The sequence below is a fragment of the Phyllobates terribilis genome, unplaced genomic scaffold (genome assembly GCF_046119375.1).
Source record: "Phyllobates terribilis strain yellow unplaced genomic scaffold, ASM4611937v1 Scaffold_10__3_contigs__length_209671492, whole genome shotgun sequence".
Lineage (NCBI taxonomy): Eukaryota > Metazoa > Chordata > Amphibia > Anura > Dendrobatidae > Phyllobates > Phyllobates terribilis.
The window spans coordinates 161,026,611-161,053,364 of NW_027362770.1; the positions used below are offsets into that span (position 1 = coordinate 161,026,611).

The 26,754-nt window shown below is 42.0% G+C and overlaps 1 protein-coding gene across 1 annotated transcript in view; it reads right to left on the bottom strand.

Annotated features, from left to right (window-relative positions):
* The window catches only part of MPPED1 (metallophosphoesterase domain containing 1), a 131,864-nt gene that overhangs the window by 31,618 nt on the left and 73,492 nt on the right, over window positions 1-26,754 (bottom strand). The gene's annotated exons all lie outside the window — the stretch shown is intronic.

Here is a 26,754-nt window from a genome sequence, read left to right on the forward strand (position 1 = left end):
TTTATAGGCAGAAAACAGCTTCATTTGCTAAAAGCGCTTCCAATCTAATTTCAATTAAATTTCTGTAGGAAGCGCAGTGGCCCTTTAATAAGAGCTCCACATCCTAATTCTTTAATTCTTCCCCTTTGAGTTTGTCGTGGAGCCTCAGAGACAGCGGCTTCTCTCTCAGTCTGCTGCTATTAATATTTGTTTCAAGCTGAAAATCCTTGTGAAGATTCCCTCGATGTCGCGGATTAAAATAGCTCCGGTACAGAATGTGTTCTACCTTGTGATGGAAGAGGCTGCTCTGCATATTTTATTGGCAGATACCGTCCCCTTCATGGCAGAAGATTTATAGTGAATAGATATATCCATCTCGGGAAAAGAAACAGATTCTTTATATTCTGTCTGTTTCTAGGACGGTAAATATAGTTGCAAGAAAAAGTAAGTGAACTCTTTTGGATGACCCGGATTTCTGCACTTTTAAACTTTTAATAGCTAATAGTTAGATCAAATCTGGTGACAAATCCGCTTTAATAACTATCAGACCTGATGAGGCTGCTGTATTCACTTAAAAAATTCATTACTGAATGACTGTATAATCTTTTTTAGAAGTTTAAAGTCAATGTCCGCCCACCTAGACTGATTGGCAGCTCCTCAGTGTGCCTCCTCCCTGCTGATATACCACACTGCTCAGTATAAGCCGCAGCTATCAATCAGGCTGGATGGGTGAAGAGTGGGTAAAACTTGAACTCAAACTCTAGGTATGCCCACCTAGACTGATTGGCAGCTCCTCAGTGTGCCTCCTCCCTGCTGACGTATCACACTGCTCAGTATAAGCCGCAGCTATGAGTCAGGATGGATGGGCGGAGAGTATGTACAACTTGAACTCATGAACTCTAGATACGCCCACCTAGACTGATTGGTAGCTCCTCAGTGTGCCTCCTCCCTGCTGATATACCACACTGCTCAGTATAAGCCGCAGCTATCAGTCAGGCTGGATGGGTGAAGAGTGGGTAAAACCTGAACTCATACACTCTAGGCATGCCCACCTAGACTGATTGGTAGCTCCTCAGTGTGCCTCCTCCCTGCTGACATATCACACTGCTCAGTATAAGCCGCAGCTATGAGTCAGGGTGGATGGGCGGAGAGTATGTACAACTTGAACTCATGAACTCTAGATACGCCCTCCTAGACTGATTGGCAGCTCCTCAATGTGCCTCCTCCCTGCTGATATACCACATTGCTCAGTATAAGCCGCGGCTATCAGTCAGGCTGGATGGGTGAAGAGTGGATAAAACTTGAACTCATTAACTCTAGGTTGACTCATTAAATAGTCATTTTAATATCAGGAGTATATAGCCAATATGACAAAGATTTTCAAAGTGAGTAAACCAGGCTCATCAGGTCTATTTAATTAAGTATACACTTTGTAGTGTGAAATCTGACGCCAAGTTTGCTTCAACAACTAACAATCACCAAATCCGCCAAATGTTTCCTACAGCTTTAAATAAAACGTCTACAATGTTTTAATCCGTTCTCTGGTTCATCAATATTTCTGTGATGCCTCTAGGACAAACTCGAGAGAGTGTAGTTCTACGGTATTATTGCTTTTTTCTATTTACATTTTTAGACAATTTGTCTAACTTTGGATTGATGTACATCCAGGTCTTTTAAAGGGGTACGTTTCTCCTTGTCGAGAGTGCCAACCCGGCGTGAGGAGACTTATAAGCCATGCAATGTTCCTCAGGGAATTTAAATATCCAAGAGAGAGGAAGAGGACTAGAGCTCTAGCGTCTCCTAGTCCTAAAAGTTAATATTGACCCTTTAATGAGACTTGCCACTTGACTTAAAAGTAAAACCTTTTTTTTGATACTCCCTCCTCCCTTGTATTATGGCTGTATAGCAGAATATAACTTGCTGATGGCCCTCGGCTCATGTAATGGATGTGACTGATCTGACAGTGATCCTGTAATCCTGCTAAGTAAATGATATTTTATGCCGCCACGTGACGTTCCTGCGTCCCCTACTTGCTCTCTATATAATACATTCTGGACTCCCTATATAATATGTTACGCTCTGTATGAGCTTCATCTGCCATCTCTGGAGGTTCCAAGCAGAGAAACCGATCCTGTAATATTGGGACAGCCGACGGTGTGCGTTTAGATGTCGCAGCAAAGGAAAGTTTGGAGAGCCCTAACTTCTCAGAAATTTCCATGACATCCAGATTTGATAAATATACAGATGCATCTCACTAAATTAGAATATCATCAAAAAGTAAATTTATATCAGTTCTTCGATACAAAAAGTGAAACTCATATATTACCTTTCATTGACTTTTGCGTTTTCATTGGCTGTAAGCCATAATCATCAACATTAACAGAAATAAACACCTGAAATAGATCACTCTGTGTGTAATGACTCTATATAATATATGAGCTTCACTTTTTGTATTGAAGAACTGAAATAAATTAACTTTTTGATGATTTTCTAATTTAGTGAGAAGCACCTGTATATTAATATATACAGTAGATTGATAGATCAGATCGATAATGAGCAAATCAATTTTCAGGACCCTGGTCCAGGGGCCACACGAGTGTTCCGTGGCCAGTTACTGGGAACCGTCGGAACTGCTTCCTAGTTGCCGGCATCTCTGGCTCCTCTTTTGATTGGCTAGTCTGGTGTGACGTCATGTGTGCATTCCGCCACATTGATGATGTCACACCAGGCTGGCTAATCAAAGGAGGATGGGGCAAGTAGGAGATGGTTCACAGGGCTCCTGTCTGGTGGCCACAAAATACTGCTCTATAGGTAGAAAAACTGGATGGATGACTGGATGGGATGGTTGGATGACTGGATGGATGGACGACTGGATGCATGGACGACTGGATGGATGGACGGATGGATAGATGACTGGATGGATGACTGGATGGGATGGTTGGATGACTGGATGGATGGACGACTGGATGGGTGGACGACTGGATGCATGGACGACTGGATGCATGGACGACTGGATGCATGGACGACTGGATGCATGGACGACTGGATGCATGGACAACTGGATACATGGACGGATGGATGGATGACTGGATGGATGACTGGATGGATGGATGGGAGTTAGGCCCAGCAATATTTGGCCAGTGACAGAATCTTTGTGATTTCAGCTCTGCAGGCCACTAAGATGCAATTAAAGTATAGACGTTCAGGTTTTATTAAAGGAGTTGCACAAAAATATCCAGGGGTGGACACAGACTGTAGTGGGCCCCTATGCAAGAAATTTTTTGGGCCTCCCCCTGCCCTTCATAGGGCAACAAAGTTATGTAAACATACCCCCCCATGTGCATCTCTCACCCCCCCATGTGCAGCTCTCATCCCCCCCATGTGCAGCTCTCATCCCCCCATGTGCATCTCTCATCTCCCCCCCATGTGCATCTCACCCCCCCGTGCATCTCTGATTCCCCCCACTCCTAGTTAATTAATTGTATTTAAAAAAAATAAAACTTGTTATACTTACCCCCATGTGGATCTCTCATCTCTCCCCTCCCCCATGTGCATCTCTCATCTCTCCCCTCCCCCCCATGTGGATCTCTCATCTCTCCCCTCCCCCATGTGCATCTCTCATCTCTCCCCTCCCCCCATGTGCATCTCCCATTCCCCCCACTCCTAGTTAATTGTATTTAAAAAAAAATAAAATTTGTTATACTTACCCCCATGCGATCCCTGCAGAATCCTGGCGCTCGTCCTCGTCGCTGCCACCAGGTTCTCCTGACTTCAGGCCATGTGACGGCGCCGTCACATTACTGGAAGTCAGGGGAATCATGAAGGCGCCGCCGCAGCAGCGCTGCACTGCTACACAGAGGAAAGCAGCGCTCAGCATGGGGCCGGGGGCCCAGGGCCGGCTCCAGGTTTTTGTGGGCCCCGGGCGAAAGAATCTCAGTGGGCCTCTTTAACACATACCACGATTCATGATGCACAGATACTGAAGAGAAATATATATATATATAGTACAATGGCAAAGATTTCACTTCTTACATTACATGAGCGATATCTATTGTAAATTCCACAATAGCTCAGAAACCAGCGAATCGCTCCACACAGTATACTGGCCCCCATATAACGCTCAATACAGAATATTGGCCCCCATATAATGCTCCATACAGGATACTAGTCCCCATATAACGCTCAATACAGGATACTGGCCCCCATATAACGCTCCATACAGAATACTGGCTCCCATAAAACGCTCCATACAGGATACTGGCCCCCATATAATGCTCCATACAGAATACTGGCCCCCATATAACGCTCCATACAGAATACTGGCCCCCATATAACACTCCATACAGAATACTGGCCCCCATATAATGCTCCATACAGAATACTGGCCCTCATAAAATGCTCCATACAGAATACTGGCCCCCATATAACGCTCCATACGGAATACTGGCCCCCATATAACACTCCATACAGGATACTGGCCCCCATATAATGCTCCATGCAGGATACTGGCCCCCATATAACGCTCCATGCAGAATACTGGCCACCATAAAACGCTCCATGCAGGCTGTTCCCCACACAATGCCCCACGCAGGCTGTTCCCCCCACATAATGCCCCACGCAGGGTGTTCCCACCACATAATGCCCCACGCAGGGTGTTCCCCCCACATAATGCCCCATGCAGGCTGTTCCCCCCATATAGGATGTCACCCCCCTTATAATGCCCCATGCAGGATGACACACACCCCCCTTCCTTATAATGTCCCATGCAGGATGTCACACACACACCCTCCCTTATAATGCCCCATGCAGGATGTCACACCCCCCTCCCTTATAATGCCCCATGCAGGATATGCCACACCCCCCTCCCTTATAATGCCCCATGCAGGATATGTCACACACCCCCCTCCCTTATAATGCCCCATGCAGGATGTCACACAACCCCCCCTCCCTTATAATGCCCCATGCAGGATGTCACACAACCCCTCCTCCCTTATAATGCCCCATGCAGGATGTCACCCCCCCTTATAATGCCCCATGCAGGATGTCACACCCCCCCTCCCTTATAATGCCCCATGCAGGATGTCACACCCCCCCTCCCTTGTAATGCCCCATGCAGGATGTCACTCCCCCCCTTATAATGCCCCATGCAGGATGTCACTCCCCCCTTATAATGCCCCATGCAGGATGTCACCCCCCCCCTTATAATGCCCCATGCAGGATGTCACCCCCCCTTATAATGCCCCATGCAGGATGTCACACACACACACCTCACCCCCCTCCCTTATACTGCCACAGGCCTCCATACAATTAAAAAAAAAAATCAATTACTCACCTCACATCTCACCTGCTGCCGCTGCTCCGGACTCCAGCGTCGCCGGCCTCATCCCGCTCTGCGCTGTGACTGCTCAGGAGAGAGAGCGGTGTAAAGACGTCACCGCGCCCTCTGACCTGAGACGTCACAGTGCAGCAGCCGCGGAGGATGCAGGAGCTGCTGCGGAGGCACTGGGAGGGGTAAGTATTGTGCCGGGGCCCTGAGCAAGCGGGGGGGGAGCGGGCGCTGACACCACTCTCCTCTGCTCACGGGTCCCATAGTGCGCGGGGTGCCCGACGGTGAGGGGCCCCCGCCTGCTCAGGGCCCCGGCATTTGCCCGGGTGCGCCGGGTGCTGACGCCGGCCCTGCGGGGGCCCCATGAGGAGATGCACAAGAGGGGGGCCCCAACGGGGCTCCGAGGGGGCCCTGACCGGCCGGGCCCCATACTGGAGTCAGGACAGTCATGCCCTGATGGCGGCCCTGCTGGAGGCTGGAGGGGCCCCCTCTCCCTCGGGGCCCCTGTTCAATGAACGGGCTGCACGGGCGGTAGGTCCGCCCCTGAAAATATCCTATGAAACGTTTAGGAATTGCACCCATTGTTTCTACAAAGCCTCCTTATTTCAGGGACTCAAAAGTAATTTGACAAATTAACTTTACCATAAATAAAATGTTAATTTTTGACAGAGTTATTTGCAAGCATTGATGGCCTGAAGTCTGGAAGGAATGGATGTCACCAAATGCTGGGTTTCCTCCTGTGTGATGCTTTGCCAGGCATTTACTGCTGCTGACTTCAGTTGTTGCTTGTTTGAGGGACTCTCTGCCTTAGGTTTTGTCTTAAGCCTGTGAAATGCGGCTGAGATCTGGTGATGACTCGGTCATTGCAGAATATTCCACTTCTTTGCTTTCACAGTATGTTTTGGGTCATTGTCCATCTGTCCTGTGAAGCACCGTCCAATCAACCTGACTGCACTTGGTTGAATCTGAGCAGAAAGTATCACCCTGTACACACAGGATTCATCTGGCTGCTTGTGACTTCAGCCACATCATCAATAAACACTAGTGAAATGGTGCCATTGGAAGCCATACATGCCCGCGCCATCACACTGCCTCCACTATGTTTTACAGGGGATGTGGTGTGTTGGATCATGAACTGTTCCAAGCAGGACATACATTCGTCTTCCCTTCATTCTGGTACAGGGTGATCTTAGTTTTGCTTTTCCAGAACTAGGCGGCTTCTTTAGATGTATTTTGTCAAAATTCAATCTGATCTTTCTATTTTTAAGGCTGATGAATGGTTTGTACCTTGTGGTGAACCCTCTCTGTATTTGCTCTCAGGAGGTCTTCTCTATATTGTAGATTTAGATAATAAGACACCGACTTCCTGGAGTGTAATTTTCACTTGGGTGGATGTTGTGAAGGGGTTTTTCTTCCTCATGGAATGGATTCTGTGATCATCCACCACTGTTGTTGTCCTTGGACGTCCAGGCCTTTTTGAGTTCCCAAGCTCAACAGTGTGCTCTTTTTATTGTGGAATGTACCAAACTGTTGATTTGGCCACTCTTAACATTTCTGCTCTTGTGTATTTCTTCTAGCTTTTCAGCCTAATGATGGTCAGTTTCTCTTCCATTGTGAGCTCTTTTGACTGGATGTTGTGGGTTCACAGCAACAGCTTCCAAATGTAAATGCCATGCCTGGAAGCAGGTCCAGACCTTTCACCTGCATAATTGATGACGAATTAACAAGGGAATAGCCCATGCAGCTCATTATAGAGCTTTTGAGATAATTGTCCAATTACCTTTAGTCCCTTTAAAAAGAGGCAGCTACATATTAAAGAGCAGTAAGACCTAAACCCTTACTCTAATTAGGATGTGAAGACCCTCAAATTAAAGCTGAGATTCCACACTTTAAGCCCATATTGATTATATAACTGGATCTTGAATATGTTTTGATAAACAGCTAAAATGCCCACACTTGTGTCACTGTCCAAAGGCAGCACCATAAGGTTATGAGGTTACGTTCTCACAATGAATTTTTGGTAAGTTTTTGAAGCTGTGTATTTTTGAAAAAATGCACGTAATCTATCTTAATGGGTACAAAAATGCTGCAGAAAATCTGCAACATCAAAAACTCACCAAAAATCTCATCATGATAACATAGCCTAACAGATACAGAGTGCAAATCCAAGGGACTTCAACCAAATCCTCCTTAAAAGGAACCGGTCACCAGAAAAAAAAAAAAGGTATTAACGTGCAGATATGGGATTAATAGTATTATTAAACTGCCCGGCGCCTGCACTTAGCCAAACTCTGCCACGGGAAAATGAACTTAATTCCCCTCGGCAGCTTTCGGGTTTTCAATCATGGGGGCTGCGCCAGCGCGGGTTCAATCTAAGAGGGTAGGCTGTAACTGCACCCCCGGCCCTGACTGACAGCCGGCCCCATTGTAAAGGGGGTGTTAGTCAGTGCCGGGGGCGCAGTTACAGACGCCACTCTGTTTACTAAGAGCGGTGACTGAACCCGCGCTGGTGCCGGCCCTGTGACTGGACGCTGAACGCTGCTGGGGGGAATAAAGTTAATTTCCTCCTGGCAGCATTCGGCTAAGTGGGGGCACCGGGTAGGTTAATAACGCTATTAACCTGCAGATTAACCCCATATCTGCAGGTTAATAGAATTTTTTCTGGTGAAAGGTTCCTTTTAAGAGCAGGTGCAGATGACAGAATCTGTGAGAATGAGATCCAACAAAACATCGGATCACACTCGGAAAATTGTTAGTCAACGGGGCCGTGCACATGTCCGATTTATTTTTTTTTGCGTTCCCGATTTTGAGCTTATATTCGGACCGCACTCGGCCATGCAAGTCAATGAGTGCGTGGAAATCATTCAACTGCACTCGAATGACATCTTGAGTGCAGTCCGATTTGCGCAGAGTCACAGAGTGGAGAAGATGTAGACATTTTTGTCTCCATCTTCTCCTCATCCAAGAAAATTGGAGCACACTGTGATCATACTCTGACCAAACTCTGCATAATCACCCGATTCCCTCAGATGAGAGAAAATACAATCGTCTGCACCGGCCCTAATAGTCAGCAAAAAACAGCAGCACTCCAATCATCCAGTTCAAAAAGTACATTTGTAGTTTTTTCTCCCATATAGAACGTTTCAGCTCCACGTCCGATTGATATAAGACAGATAGATACAGTAGCGTAACTAGAGTCTGATGGGCCCCTGTGCAAGATTTGGACCGGGCCCCCCCATCCTGAATAAATTATATATGTGCCATCCATCCTGGTATATATGTCCCTCGTTCTGCCGCTGATGTAGTATAATGCACAGCCCATAGTCATACATAGTAGTATAATGCACAGCCCACAGTCATACATAGTAGTATAATGCACAGCCCACAGTCATACATAGTAGTATAATGCACAGCCCATAGTCATACATAGTAGTATAATGCACAGCCCATAGTCATACATAGTAGTATAATGCACAGCCCATAGTCATCCATAGTAGTATAATGCACAGTCCATAGTCATACATAGTAGTATAATGCACAGCCCATAGTCATACATAGTAGTATAATGCACAGCCCATAGTCATCCATAGTAGTATAATGCACAGCCCATAGTCATACATAGTAGTATAATGCACATCCCACAGTCATACATAGTAGTATAATGCACAGACCATAGTCATCCATAGTAGTATAATGCACAGCCCACAGTCATACATAGTAGTATAATGCACAGCCCATAGTCATACATAGTAGTATAATGCACAGCCCATAGTCATACATAGCAGTATAATGCACAGCCCATAGTCATACATAGTAGTATAATGCACAGCCCATAGTCATACATAGTAGTATAATGCACATCCCATAGTCATACATAGTAGTATAATGCACAGCCCATAGTCATCCATAGTAGTATAATGCACAGCCCATAGTCATACATAGTAGTATAATGCACATCCCACAGTCATACATAGTAGTATAATGCACAGACCATAGTCATCCATAGTAGTATAATGCACAGCCCACAGTCATACATAGTAGTATAATGCACAGCCCATAGTCATACATAGTAGTATAATGCACATCCCATAGTCATACATAGTAGTATAATGCACAGCCCATAGTCATACATAGTAGTATAATGCACATCCCATAGTCATACATAGTAGTATAATGCACAGCCCATAGTCATCCATAGTAGTATAATGCACAGTCCATAGTCATACATAGTAGTATAATGCACAGCCCATAGTCATACATAGTAGTATAATGCACAGCCCATAGTCATACATAGTAGTATAATGCACAGCCCATAGTCATACATAGTAGTATAATGCACAGCCCATAGTCATCCATAGTAGTATAATGCACAGCCCATAGTCATACATAGCAGTATAATGCACAGCCCATAGTCATACATAGTAGTATAATGCACAGCCCATAGTCATACATAGTAGTATAATGCACAGTCCATAGTCATCCATAGTAGTATAATGCACAGTCCATAGTCATACATAGCAGTATAATGCACAGTCCATAGTCATCCATAGTAGTATAATGCACAGTCCATAGTCATACATAGTAGTATAATGCACAGCCCACAGTCATACATAGCAGTATAATGCACAGTCCATAGTCATCCATAGTAGTATAATGCACAGCCCACAGTCATACATAGCAGTATAATGCACAGCCCATAGTCATACATAGTAGTATAATGCACAGTCCATAGTCATCCATAGTAGTATAATGCACAGCCCATAGTCATACATAGTAGTATAATGCACAGCCCATAGTCATACATAGTAGTATAATGCACAGCCCATAGTCATACATAGTAGTATAATGCACAGCCCCCAGTCATACATAGCAGTATAATGCACAGTCCATAGTCATACATAGTAGTATAATGCACAGCCCATAGTCATACATAGCAGTATAATGCACAGTCCATAGTCATACATAGTAGTATAATGCACAGACCATAGTCATCCATAGTAGTATAATGCACAGCCCATAGTCATACATAGTAGTATAATGCACAGCCCATAGTCATACATAGCAGTATAATGCACAGTCCATAGTCATACATAGCAGTATAATGCACAGTCCATAGTCATACATAGTAGTATAATGCACAGCCCATAGTCATACATAGTAGTATAATGCACAGCCCATAGTCATACATAGCAGTATAATGCACAGTCCATAGTCATCCATAGTAGTATAATGCACAGCCCATAGTCATCCATAGTAGTATAATGCACAGCCCATAGTCATCCATAGTAGTATAATGCACAGCCCATAGTCATCCATAGTAGTATAATGCACAGCCCATAGTCATACATAGCAGTATAATGCACAGTCCATAGTCATCCATAGTAGTATAATGCACAGCCCATAGTCATCCATAGTAGTATAATGCACAGCCCACAGTCATACATAGTAGTATAATGCACAGCCCCCAGTCATACATAGCAGTATAATGCACAGTCCATAGTCATACATAGTAGTATAATGCACAGCCCATAGTCATACATAGTAGTATAATGCACAGCCCATAGTCATCCATAGTAGTATAATGCACAGCCCATAGTCATCCATAGTAGTATAATGCACAGTCCATAGTCATACATAGTAGTATAATGCACAGCCCCCAGTCATACATAGCAGTATAATGCACAGTCCATAGTCCTCCATAGTAGTATAATGCACAGTCCATAGTCATCCATAGTAGTATAATGCACAGCCCATAGTCATCCATAGTAGTATAATGCACAGTCCATAGTCATACATAGTAGTATAATGCACAGCCCCCAGTCATACATAGTAGTATAATGCACAGCCCATAGTCATACATAGTAGTATAATGCAGAGCCCATAGTCATACATAGTAGTATAGTGCACAGCCCATAGTCATCCATAGTAGTATAATGCACAGCCCATAGTCATACATAGTAGTATAATGCACAGCCCATAGTCATCCATAGTAGTATAATGCACAGCCCATAGTCATCCATAGTAGTATAATGCACAGCCCATAGTCATACATAGCAGTATAATGCACAGTCCATAGTCATCCATAGTAGTATAATGCACAGCCCATAGTCATCCATAGTAGTATAATGCACAGCCCATAGTCATACATAGCAGTATAATGCACAGTCCATAGTCATCCATAGTAGTATAATGCACAGCCCATAGTCATACATAGCAGTATAATGCACAGTCCATAGTCATCCATAGTAGTATAGTGCACAGCCCATAGTCATACATAGTAGTATAATGCACAGCCCATAGTCATACATAGTAGTATAATGCACAGCCCATAGTCATCCATAGTAGTATAATGCACAGCCCATAGTCATCCATAGTAGTATAATGCACAGCCCATAGTCATACATAGCAGTATAGTGCACAGCCCATAGTCATACATAGTAGTATAATGCACAGCCCATAGTCATACATAGTAGTATAATGCACAGCCCATAGTCATACATAGTAGTATAATGCACAGCCCATAGTCATCCATAGTAGTATAGTGCACAGCCCATAGTCATACATAGTAGTATAATGCACAGCCCATAGTCATACATAGTAGTATAATGCACAGTCCATAGTCATCCATAGTAGTAAATGCACAGCCCACAGTCATACATAGTAGTATAATGCACAGCCCACAGTCATACATAGTAGTATAATGCACAGCCCATAGTCATCCATAGTAGTATAATGCACAGCCCATAGTCATCCATAGTAGTATAATGCACAGCCCATAGTCATACATAGCAGTATAATGCACAGTCCATAGTCATCCATAGTAGTATAATGCACAGCCCATAGTCATCCATAGTAGTATAATGCACAGCCCATAGTCATACATAGCAGTATAATGCACAGCCCATAGTCATACATAGCAGTATAATGCACAGCCCATAGTCATCCATAGTAGTATAATGCACAGACCATAGTCATCCATAGTAGTATAATGCACAGCCCATAGTCATCCATAGTAGTATAATGCACAGCCCATAGTCATCCATAGTAGTATAATGCACAGCCCATAGTCATCCATAGTAGTATAATGCACAGCCCATAGTCATACATAGCAGTATAATGCACAGTCCATAGTCATCCATAGTAGTATAATGCACAGCCCATAGTCATCCATAGTAGTATAATGCACTGCCCATAGTCATACATAGCAGTATAATGCACAGTCCATAGTCATACATAGCAGTATAATGCACAGTCCATAGTCATACATAGTAGTATAATGCACAGACCATAGTCATACATAGCAGTATAATGCACAGTCCATAGTCATACATAGCAGTATAATGCACAGTCCATAGTCATACATAGTAGTATAATGCACAGCCCATAGTCATCCATAGTAGTATAATGCACAGCCCATAGTCATCCATAGTAGTATAATGCACAGCCCATAGTCATACATAGCAGTATAATGCACAGTCCATAGTCATACATAGTAGTATAATGCACAGCCCATAGTCATCCATAGTAGTATAATGCACTGCCCATAGTCATACATAGCAGTATAATGCACAGTCAATAGTCATACATAGCAGTATAATGCACAGTCCATAGTCATACATAGTAGTATAATGCACAGCCCATAGTCATCCATAGTAGTATAATGCACAGCCCATAGTCATCCATAGTAGTATAATGCACAGCCCATAGTCATCCATAGTAGTATAATGCACAGTCCATAGTCATCCATAGTAGTATAATGCACAGCCCATAGTCATCCATAGTAGTATAATGCACAGTCCATAGTCATCCATAGTAGTATAATGCACAGCCCACAGTCATCCATAGTAGTATAATGCACAGTCCATAGTCATCCATAGTAGTATAATGCACAGTCCATAGTCATACATAGTAGTATAATGCACAGCCCATAGTCATCCATAGTAGTATAATGCACAGTCCATAGTCATCCATAGTAGTATAATGCACAGCCCATAGTCATCCATAGTAGTATAATGCACAGTCCATAGTCATCCATAGTAGTATAATGCACAGTCCATAGTCATCCATAGTAGTATAATGCACAGTCCATAGTCATCCATAGTAGTATAATGCACAGCCCATAGTCATCCATAGTAGTATAATGCACAGTCCATAGTCATCCATAGTAGTATAATGCACAGCCCATAGTCATCCATAGTAGTATAATGCACAGTCCATAGTCATCCATAGTAGTATAATGCACAGTCCATAGTCATCCATAGTAGTATAATGCACAGCCCATAGTCATCCATAGTAGTATAATGCACAGCCCATAGTCATCCATAGTAGTATAATGCACAGTCCATAGTCATCCATAGTAGTATAATGCACAGCCCATAGTCATCCATAGTAGTATAATGCACAGTCCATAGTCATCCATAGTAGTATAATGCACAGCCCATAGTCATCCATAGTAGTATAATGCACAGTCCATAGTCATCCATAGTAGTATAATGCACAGCCCATAGTCATCCATAGTAGTATAATGCACAGTCCATAGTCATCCATAGTAGTATAATGCACAGCCCATAGTCATACATAGTAGTATAATGCACAGCCCATAGTCATCCATAGTAGTATAATGCACAGTCCATAGTCATCCATAGTAGTATAATGCACAGCCCATAGTCATCCATAGTAGTATAATGCACAGTCCATAGTCATCCATAGTAGTATAATGCACAGCCCATAGTCATCCATAGTAGTATAATGCACAGTCCATAGTCATCCATAGTAGTATAATGCACAGCCCATAGTCATACATAGTAGTATAATGCACAGCCCATAGTCATCCATAGTAGTATAATGCACAGCCCATAGTCATACATAGTAGTATAATGCACAGCCCATAGTCATCCATAGTAGTATAATGCACAGCCCACAGTCATCCATAGTAGTATAATGCACAGCCCATAGTCATCCATAGTAGTATAATGTACAGCCCATAGTCATACATAGCAGTATAATGCACAGCCCATAGTCATCCATAGTAGTATAATGCACAGTCCATAGTCATCCATAGTAGTATAATGCACAGCCCATAGTCATCCATAGTAGTATAATGCACTGCCCATAGTCATACATAGCAGTATAATGCACAGTCCATAGTCATACATAGTAGTATAATGCACAGCCCATAGTCATCCATAGTAGTATAATGCACAGCCCATAGTCATACATAGCAGTATAATGCACAGTCCATAGTCATCCATAGTAGTATAATGCACAGCCCACAGTCATACATAGTAGTATAATGCACAGCCCCCAGTCATACATAGCAGTATAATGCACAGTCCATAGTCATACATAGTAGTATAATGCACAGCCCATAGTCATACATAGTAGTATAATGCACAGCCCATAGTCATACATAGTAGTATAATGCACAGCCCACAGTCATACATAGTAGTATAATGCACAGCCCCCAGTCATACATAGCAGTATAATGCACAGTCCATAGTCATACATAGTAGTATAATGCACAGCCCATAGTCATACATAGTAGTATAATGCACAGCCCATAGTCATACATAGTAGTATAATGCACAGCCCATAGTCATCCATAGTAGTATAATGCACAGCCCATAGTCATACATAGTAGTATAATGCACAGCCCATAGTCATACATAGTAGTATAATGCACAGCCCATAGTCATCCATAGTAGTATAATGCACAGCCCATAGTCATACATAGCAGTATAATGCACAGTCCATAGTCATACATAGTAGTATAATGCACAGCCCACAGTCATACATAGTAGTATAATGCACAGCCCCCAGTCATACATAGCAGTATAATGCACAGTCCATAGTCATACATAGTAGTATAATGCACAGCCCACAGTCATACATAGTAGTATAATGCACAGCCCACAGTCATACATAGTAGTATAATGCACAGCCCATAGTCATACATAGTAGTATAATGCACAGCCCCCAGTCATACATAGTAGTATAATGCACAGCCCATAGTCATACATAGTAGTATAATGCACAGCCCATAGTCATCCATAGTAGTATAATGCACAGCCCATAGTCATCCATAGTAGTATAATGCACAGCCCATAGTCATACATAGCAGTATAATGCACAGTCCATAGTCATACATAGTAGTATAATGCACAGCCCACAGTCATACATAGTAGTATAATGCACAGCCCCCAGTCATACATAGCAGTATAATGCACAGTCCATAGTCATACATAGTAGTATAATGCACAGCCCACAGTCATACATAGTAGTATAATGCACAGCCCACAGTCATACATAGTAGTATAATGCACAGCCCATAGTCATCCATAGTAGTATAATGCACAGCCCATAGTCATACATAGTAGTGTAATGCACAGCCCACAGTCATACATAGTAGTATAATGCACAGCCCCCAGTCATACATAGCAGTATAATGCACAGTCCATAGTCATACATAGTAGTATAATGCACAGCCCATAGTCATACATAGTAGTATAATGCACAGCCCATAGTCATCCATAGTAGTATAATGCACAGCCCATAGTCATACATAGCAGTATAATGCACAGTCCATAGTCATACATAGTAGTATAATGCACAGCCCATAGTCATCCATAGTAGTATAATGCACAGCCCATAGTCATCCATAGTAGTATAATGCACAGCCCATAGTCATCCATAGTAGTATAATGCACAGCCCATAGTCATCCATAGTAGTATAATGCACAGTCCATAGTCATCCATAGTAGTATAATGCACAGCCCATAGTCATCCATAGTAGTATAATGCACAGCCCATAGTCATACATAGCAGTATAATGCACAGCCCACAGTCATACATAGTAGTATAATGCACAGCCCACAGTCATAAATAGTAGTATAATGCACAGCCCATAGTCATCCATAGTAGTATAATGCACAGCCCATAGTCATACATAGCAGTATAATGCACAGTCCATAGTCATACATAGTAGTATAATGCACAGCCCATAGTCATCCATAGTAGTATAATGCACAGCCCATAGTCATCCATAGTAGTATAATGCACAGCCCATAGTCATCCATAGTAGTATAATGCACAGTCCATAGTCATACATAGTAGTATAATGCACAGCCCATAGTCATCCATAGTAGTATAATGCACAGCCCATAGTCATACATAGCAGTATAATGCACAGCCCACAGTCATACATAGTAGTATAATGCACAGCCCACAGTCATAAATAGTAGTATAATGCACAGCCCCCAGTCATACATAGTAGTATAATGCACAGCCCATAGTCATACATAGTAGTATAATGCACAGACCACAGTCATACATAGTAGTATAATGCACAGCCCATAGTCATACATAGCAGTATAATGCACAGCCCACAGTCATACATAGTAGTATAATGCACAGCCCCCAGTCATACATAGCAGTATAATGCACAGTCCATAGTCATACATAGTAGTATAATGCACAGCCCACAGTCATACATAGTAGTATAATGCACAGCCCACAGTCATACATAGTAGTATAATGCACAGCCCACAGTCATACATAGTAGTATAATGCACAGCCCACAGTCATCCATAGTAGTATAATGCACAGCCCACAGTCATACATAGTAGTATAATGCACAGCCCACAGTCATACATAGTAGTATAATGCACAGTCCATAGTCATACATAGTAGTATAATGCACAGCCCACAGTCATACATAGTAGTATAATGCACAGCCCCCAGTCATACATAGCAGTATAATGCACAGTCCATAGTCATACATAGTAGTATAATGCACAGCCCATAGTCATACATAGTAGTATAATGCACAGCCCCCAGTCATACATAGCAGTATAATGCACAGTCCATAGTCATACATAGTAGTATAATGCACAGCCCACAGTCATACATAGTAGTATAATGCACAGCCCCCAGTCATACATAGCAGTATAATGCACAGTCCATAGTCATACATAGTAGTATAATGCACAGTCCATAGTCATACATAGTAGTATAATGCACAGCCCACAGTCATACATAGTAGTATAATGCACAGCCCCCAGTCATACATAGCAGTATAATGCACAGTCCATAGTCATACATAGTAGTATAATGCACAGCCCATAGTCATACATAGTAGTATAATGCACAGCCCACAGTCATACATAGTAGTATAATGCACAGCCCCCAGTCATACATAGCAGTATAATGCACAGTCCATAGTCATACATAGTAGTATAATGCACAGCCCATAGTCATACATAGTAGTATAATGCACAGCCCATAGTCATCCATAGTAGTATAATGCACAGCCCATAGTCATCCATAGTAGTATAATGCACAGCCCCCAGTCATACATAGCAGTATAATGCACAGTCCATAGTCATACATAGTAGTATAATGCACAGCCCATAGTCATACATAGTAGTATAATGCACAGCCCATAGTCATACATAGTAGTATAATGCACAGCCCACAGTCATACATAGTAGTATAATGCACAGCCCCCAGTCATACATAGCAGTATAATGCACAGTCCATAGTCATACATAGTAGTATAATGCACAGCCCATAGTCATACATAGTAGTATAATGCACAGCCCACAGTCATACATAGTAGTATAATGCACAGCCCCCAGTCATACATAGCAGTATAATGCACAGTCCATAGTCATACATAGTAGTATAATGCACAGCCCATAGTCATACATAGTAGTATAATGCACAGCCCATAGTCATCCATAGTAGTATAATGCACAGCCCATAGTCATCCATAGTAGTATAATGCACAGCCCATAGTCATACATAGCAGTATAATGCACAGTCCATAGTCATCCATAGTAGTATAATGCACAGCCCATAGTCATACATAGTAGTATAATGCACAGCCCACAGTCATACATAGCAGTATAATGCACATCCCACAGTCATACATAGCAGTATAATGCACAGCCCATAGTCATACATAGTAGTATAATGCACAGTCCATAGTCATACATAGTAGTATAATGCACAGCCCACAGTCATACATAGCAGTATAATGCACATCCCACAGTCATGCACAGCCCATAGTCATACATAGTAGTATAATGCACAGCCCATAGTCATCCATAGTAGTATAATGCACAGCCCACAGTCATGCACAGCCCATAGTCATACATAGTAGTATAATGCACAGCCCATAGTCATCCATAGTAGTATAATGCACAGCCCACAGTCATGCACAGCCCATAGTCATACATAGTAGTATAATGCACAGCCCATAGTCATCCATAGTAGTATAATGCACAGCCCATAGTCATCCATAGTAGTATAATGCACAGCCCACAGTCATGCACAGCCCATAGTCATACATAGTAGTATAATGCACAGCCCATAGTCATCCATAGTAGTATAATGCACAGCCCACAGTCATGCACAGCCCATAGTCATACATAGTAGTATAATGCACAGCCCATAGTCATACATAGTAGTATAATGCACAGTCCATAGTCATACATAGTAGTATAATGCACAGCCCACAGTCATACATAGCAGTATAATGCACAGCCCACAGTCATACATAGCAGTATAATGCACATCCCACAGTCATGCACAGCCCATAGTCATACATAGTAGTATAATGCACAGCCCATAGTCATCCATAGTAGTATAATGCACAGCCCACAGTCATGCACAGCCCATAGTCATACATAGTAGTATAATGCACAGTCCATAGTCATACATAGTAGTATAATGCACAGCCCACAGTCATACATAGCAGTATAATGCACATCCCACAGTCATACATAGCAGTATAATGCACAGCCCACAGTCATACATAGCAGTATAATGCACAGTCCATAGTCATCCATAGTAGTATAATGCACAGTCCATAGTCATACATAGTAGTATAATGCACAGCCCACAGTCATACATAGCAGTATAATGCACATCCCACAGTCATACATAGCAGTATAATGCACAGCCCACAGTCATACATAGTAGTATAATGCACAGCCCATAGTCATCCATAGTAGTATAATGCACAGTCCATAGTCATACATAGTAGTATAATGCACAGCCCACAGTCATGCACAGCCCATAGTCATACATAGTAGTATAATGCACAGTCCATAGTCATACATAGTAGTATAATGCACAGCCCACAGTCATACATAGCAGTATAATGCACATCCCACAGTCATACATAGCAGTATAATGCGCAGCCCACAGTCATACATAGTAGTATAATGCACAGTCCATAGTCATACATAGTAGTATAATGCACAGCCCACAGTCATGCACAGCCCATAGTCATACATAGTAGTATAATGCACAGCCCACAGTCATACATAGCAGTATAATGCACAGCCCACATTCATACATAGTAGTATAATGCACAGACCACAGTCATACATAGTAGTATAATGCACAGTCCATAGTCATACATAGTAGTATAATGCACAGACCACAGTCATACATAGTAGTATAATGCACAGCCCATAGTCATACATAGCAGTATAATGCACAGCCCACAGTCATACATAGCAGTATAATGCACATCCCACAGTCATACATAGCAGTATAATGCACAGCCCATAGTCATACATAGTAGTATAATGCACAGCCCACAGTCATCCATAGTAGTATAATGCACAGCCCACAGTCATACATAGCAGTATAATGCACAGCCCACAGTCATACATAGTAGTATAATGCACAGCCCACAGTCATACATAGTAGTATAATGCACAGTCCATAGTCATACATAGTAGTATAATGCACAGCCCACAGTCATGCACAGCCCATAGTCATACATAGTAGTATAATGCACAGCCCATAGTCATACATAGTAGTATAATGCACAGCCCACAGTCATACATAGCAGTATAATGCACAGCCCACAGTCATACATAGCAGTATAATGCACATCCCACAGTCATACATAGTAGTATAATGCACAGCCCACAGTCATACATAGTAGTATAATGCACAGCCCATAGTCATCCATAGTAGTATAATGCACAGCCCACAGTCATACATAGCAGTATAATGCACAGCCCACAGTCATACATAGTAGTATAATGCACAGCCCACAGTCATACATAGTAGTATAATGCACAGTCCATAGTCATACATAGTAGTATAATGCACAGCCCACAGTCATACATAGTAGTATAATGCACAGTCCATAGTCATACATAGTAGTATAATGCACAGCCCACAGTCATACATAGCAGTATAATGCACAGCCCACAGTCATACATAGTAGTATAATGCACAGCCCACAGTCATACATAGCAGTATAATGCACAGCCCACAGTCATACATAGCAGTATAATGCACATCCCACAGTCATACATAGTAGTATAATGCACAGCCCACAGTCATACATAGTAGTATAATGCACAGCCCATAGTCATCCATAGTAGTATAATGCACAGCCCACAGTCATACATAGCAGTATAATGCACAGCCCACAGTCATACATAGTAGTATAATGCACAGTCCATAGTCATACATAGTAGTATAATGCACAGCCCACAGTCATGCACAGCCCATAGTCATACATAGTAGTATAATGCACAGCCCACAGTCATACATAGCAGTATAATGCACAGCCCATAGTCATACATAGTAGTATAATGCACAGTCCATAGTCATACATAGTAGTATAATGCACAGCCCACAGTCATGCACAGCCCATAGTCATACATAGTAGTATAATGCACAGCCCATAGTCATACATAGTAGTATAATGCACAGCCCATAGTCATACATAGCAGTATAATGCACAGCCCACAGTCATACATAGTAGTATAATGCACAGCCCACAGTCATACATAGTAGTATAATGCACAGCCCCCAGTCATACATAGTAGTATAATGCACATCCCACAGTCATACATAGTAGTATAATGCACAGCCCATAGTCATACATAGCAGTATAATGCACAGCCCACAGTCATACATAGTAGTATAATGCACAGTCCATAGTCATACATAGTAGTATAATGCACAGTACATAGTCATACATAGTAGTATAATGCACAGCCCATAGTCATACATAGTAGTATAATGCACAGCCCATAGTCATACATAGTAGAATAATGCACAGCCCACAGTCATACATAGTAGTATAATGCACAGTCCATAGTCATACATAGTAGTATAATGCACAGTACATAGTCATACATAGTAGTATAATGCACAGCCCATAGTCATACATAGTAGAATAATGCACAGCCCCCAGTCATACATAGTAGAATAATGCACAGCCCACAGTCATACATAGTAGTATAATGCACAGCCCCCAGTCATACATAGCAGTATAATGCACATCCCACAGTCATAAATAGTAGAATAATGCACAGCCCCCAGTCATACATAGTAGTATAATGCACAGCCCATAGTCATACATAGTAGTATAATGCACAGCCCATAGTCATACATAGTAGAATAATGCACAGCCCCCAGTCATACATAGTAGAATAATGCACAGCCCACAGTCATACATAGTAGTATAATGCACAGTCCATAGTCATACATAGTAGTATAATGCACAGCCCCCAGTCATACATAGCAGTATAATGCACATCCCATAGTCATACATAGTAGAATAATGCACAGCCCCCAGTCATACATAGTAGAATAATGCACAGCCCATAGTCATACATAGCAGTATAATGCACAGCCCACAGTCATACATAGTAGTATAATGCACAGCCCATAGTCATACATAGCAGTATAATGCACATCCCACAGTCATACATAGTAGTATAATGCACAGTCCATAGTCATACATAGTAGTATAATGCACAGCCCATAGTCATACATAGCAGTATAATGCACAGCCCACAGTCATACATAGTAGTATAATGCACAGCCCATAGTCATACATAGCAGTATAATGCACATCCCACAGTCATACATAGTAGTATAATGCACAGTCCATAGTCATACATAGTAGTATAATGCACAGCCCATAGTCATACATAGTAGTATAATGCACAGCCCATAGTCATACATAGTAGAATAATGCACAGCCCCCAGTCATACATAGTAGAATAATGCACAGCCCACAGTCATACATAGTAGTATAATGCACAGCCCCCAGTCATACATAGCAGTATAATGCACATCCCACAGTCATACATAGCAGTATAATGCACAGCCCATAGTCATACATAGTAGTATAATGCACAGCCCACAGTCATAAATAGTAGTATAATGCACAGCCCATAGTCATACATAGTAGTATAATGCACAGCCCATAGTCATACATAGTAGTATAATGCACAGCCCATAGTCATACATAGTAGTATAATGCACAGCCCATAGTCATACATAGTAGTATAATGCACAGCCCATAGTCATACATAGTAGTATAATGCACAGCCCATAGTCATACATAGTAGTATAATGCACAGCCCATAGTCATACATAGTAGTATAATGCACAGTCCATAGTCATACATAGTAGTATAGTGCACAGCCCATAGTCATACATAGTAGTATAATGCACAGCCCATAGTCATACATAGTAGTATAATGCACAGCCCATAGTCATACATAGTAGTATAGTGCACAGCCCATAGTCATACATAGCAGTATAATGCACATCCCACAGTCATACATAGCAGTATAATGCACATCCCACAGTCATACATAGTAGTATAATGCACAGCCCATAGTCATACATAGTAGTATAATGCACAGCCCATAGTCATACATAGTAGTATAATGCACAGCCCATAGTCATACATAGTAGTATAATGCACAGCCCATAGTCATACATAGTAGTATAATGCACAGCCCATAGTCATACATAGTAGTATAGTGCACAGCCCATAGTCATACATAGTAGTATAATGCACAGCCCACAGTCATACATAGTAGTATAATGCACAGACCACAGTCATCCATAGTAGTATAATGCACATCCCACAGTCATACATAGTAGTATAATGCACAGCCCATAGTCATACATAGCAGTATAATGCACAGCCCATAGTCATACATAGTAGTATAATGCACAGCCCATAGTCATCCATAGTAGTATAATGCACAGCCCCCAGTCATACATAGTAGTATAATGCACAGCCCATAGTCATACATAGCAGTATAATGCACAGCCCATAGTCATACATAGTAGTATAATGCACAGCCCATAGTCATACATAGTAGTATAATGCACAGCCCACAGTCATACATAGTAGTATAATGCACAGCCCATAGTCATACATAGCAGTATAATGCACAGCCCATAGTCATACATAGTAGTATAATGCACAGCCCATAGTCATCCATAGTAGTATAATGCACAGCCCCCAGTCATACATAGTAGTATAATGCACAGCCCATAGTCATCCATAGTAGTATAATGCACAGCCCCCAGTCATACATAGTAGTATAATGCACAGCCCATAGTCATACATAGTAGTATAATGCACAGCCCCTAGTCATACATAGCAGTATAATGCACAGCCCATAGTCATACATAGTAGTATAGTGCACAGCCCATAGTCATACATAGTAGTATAATGCACAGCCCACAGTCATACATAGTAGTATAATGCACAGACCACAGTCATCCATAGTAGTATAATGCACATCCCACAGTCATACATAGTAGTATAATGCACAGCCCATAGTCATACATAGCAGTATAATGCACAGCCCATAGTCATACATAGTAGTATAATGCACAGCCCATAGTCATCCATAGTAGTATAATGCACAGCCCCCAGTCATACATAGTAGTATAATGCACAGCCCACAGTCATACATAGTAGTATAATGCACAGCCCACAGTCATACATAGTAGTATAATGCACATCCCACAGTCATACATAGTAGTATAATGCACAGCCCATAGTCATACATAGCAGTATAATGCACAGCCCACAGTCATCCATAGTAGTATAATGCACAGCCCACAGTCATACATAGTAGTATAATGCACAGCCCATAGTCATACATAGCAGTATAATGCACAGCCCACAGTCATACATAGCAGTATAATGCACAGCCCACAGTCATACATAGCAGTATAATGCACAGACCATAGTCATCCATAGTAGTATAATGCACAGCCCATAGTCATACATAGTAGTATAATGCACAGCCCACAGTCATACATAGCAGTATAATGCACATCCCACAGTAATACATAGTAGTATAATGCACAGCCCATAGTCATACATAGTAGTATAATGCACAGCCCATAGTCATACATAGCAGTATAATGCACAGCCCATAGTCATACATAGCAGTATAATGCACAGCCCATAGTCATACATAGCAGTATAATGCACAGCCCATAGTCATACATAGCAGTATAATGCACAGCCCATAGTCATACATAGCAGTATAATGCACAGCCCATAGTCATACATAGCAGTATAATGCACAGCCCACAGTTATACATAGTAGTATAATGCACAGCCCATAGTCATACATAGTAGTATAATGCACAGCCCACAGTCATACATAGTAGTATAATGCACAGCCCATAGTCATACATAGTAGTATAATGCACAGCCCACAGTCATACATAGTAGTATAATGCACAGCCCATAGTCATACATAGTAGTATAATGCACAGCCCATAGTCATACATAGTAGTATAATGCACAGCCCATAGTCATACATAGCAGTATAATGCACAGCCCATAGTCATACATAGCAGTATAATGCACAGCCCATAGTCATACATAGCAGTATAATGCACAGCCCACAGTCATACATAGCAGTATAATGCACAGCCCATAGTCATACATAGCAGTATAATGCACAGCCCACAGTTATACATAGTAGTATAGTGCACAGCCCATAGTCATCCATAGTAGTATAATGCACAGCCCACAGTCATACATAGCAGTATAATGCACAGCCCACAGTCATACATAGCAGTATAATGCACAGACCATAGTCATACATAGTAGTATAATGCACAGCTCACAGTCATACATAGTAGTATAATGCACAGCCCATAGTCATACATAGCAGTATAATGCACAGCCCACAGTCATACATAGCAGTATAATGCACAGCCCACAGTCATACATAGCAGTATAATGCACAGCCCACAGTCATACATAGCAGTATAATGCACAGCCCACAGTCATACATAGCAGTATAATGCACAGCCCACAGTCATACATAGCAGTATAATGCACAGCCCAGAGTCATACATAGCAGTATAATGCACAGCCCATAGTCATACATAGTAGTATAATGCACAGCCCACAGTCATCCATAGTAGTATAATGCACAGCCCACAGTCATACATAGTAGTATAATGCACAGTCCATAGTCATACATAGTAGTATAATGCACAGCCCATAGTCATACATAGCAGTATAATGCACAGCCCACAGTCATACATAGCAGTATAATGCACAGCCCACAGTCATACATAGTAGTATAATGCACAGTCCACAGTCATACATAGTAGTATAGTGCACAGCCCACAGTCATACATAGTAGTATAGTGCACAGCCCATAGTCATCCATAGTAGTATAATGCACAGCCCACAGTCATACATAGTAGTATAATGCACAGTCCATAGTCATACATAGTAGTATAATGCACAGTCCATAGTCATACATAGTAGTATAATGCACAGCCCATAGTCATACATAGTAGTATAATGCACAGTCCATAGTCATACATAGTAGTATAATGCACAGCCCATAGTCATACATAGCAGTATAATGCACAGCCCACAGTCATACATAGCAGTATAATGCACAGCCCACAGTCATACATAGTAGTATAATGCACAGTCCACAGTCATACATAGTAGTATAGTGCACAGCCCACAGTCATACATAGTAGTATAATGCACAGCCCATAGTCATCCATAGTAGTATAATGCACAGCCCACAGTCATACATAGTAGTATAATGCACAGTCCATAGTCATCCATAGTAGTATAATGCACAGTCCATAGTCATCCATAGTAGTATAATGCACAGCCCATAGTCATACATAGCAGTATAATGCACAGCCCACAGTCATACATAGTAGTATAATGCACAGTCCATAGTCATCCATAGTAGTATAATGCACAGTCCATAGTCATCCATAGTAGTATAATGCACAGCCCATAGTCATACATAGCAGTATAATGCACATCCCACAGTCATACATAGCAGTATAATGCACAGACCATAGTCATCCATAGTAGTATAATGCACAGCCCACAGTCATACATAGTAGTATAATGCACAGCCCATAGTCATACATAGTAGTATAATGCACAGCCCACAGTCATACATAGTAGTATAATGCACAGCCCATAGTCATACATAGTAGTATAATGCACAGCCCATAGTCATACATAGTAGTATAATGCACAGCCCATAGTCATACATAGTAGTATAATGCACAGTCCATAGTCATCCATAGTAGTATAATGCACAGCCCACAGTCATACATAGCAGTATAATGCACAGCCCATAGTC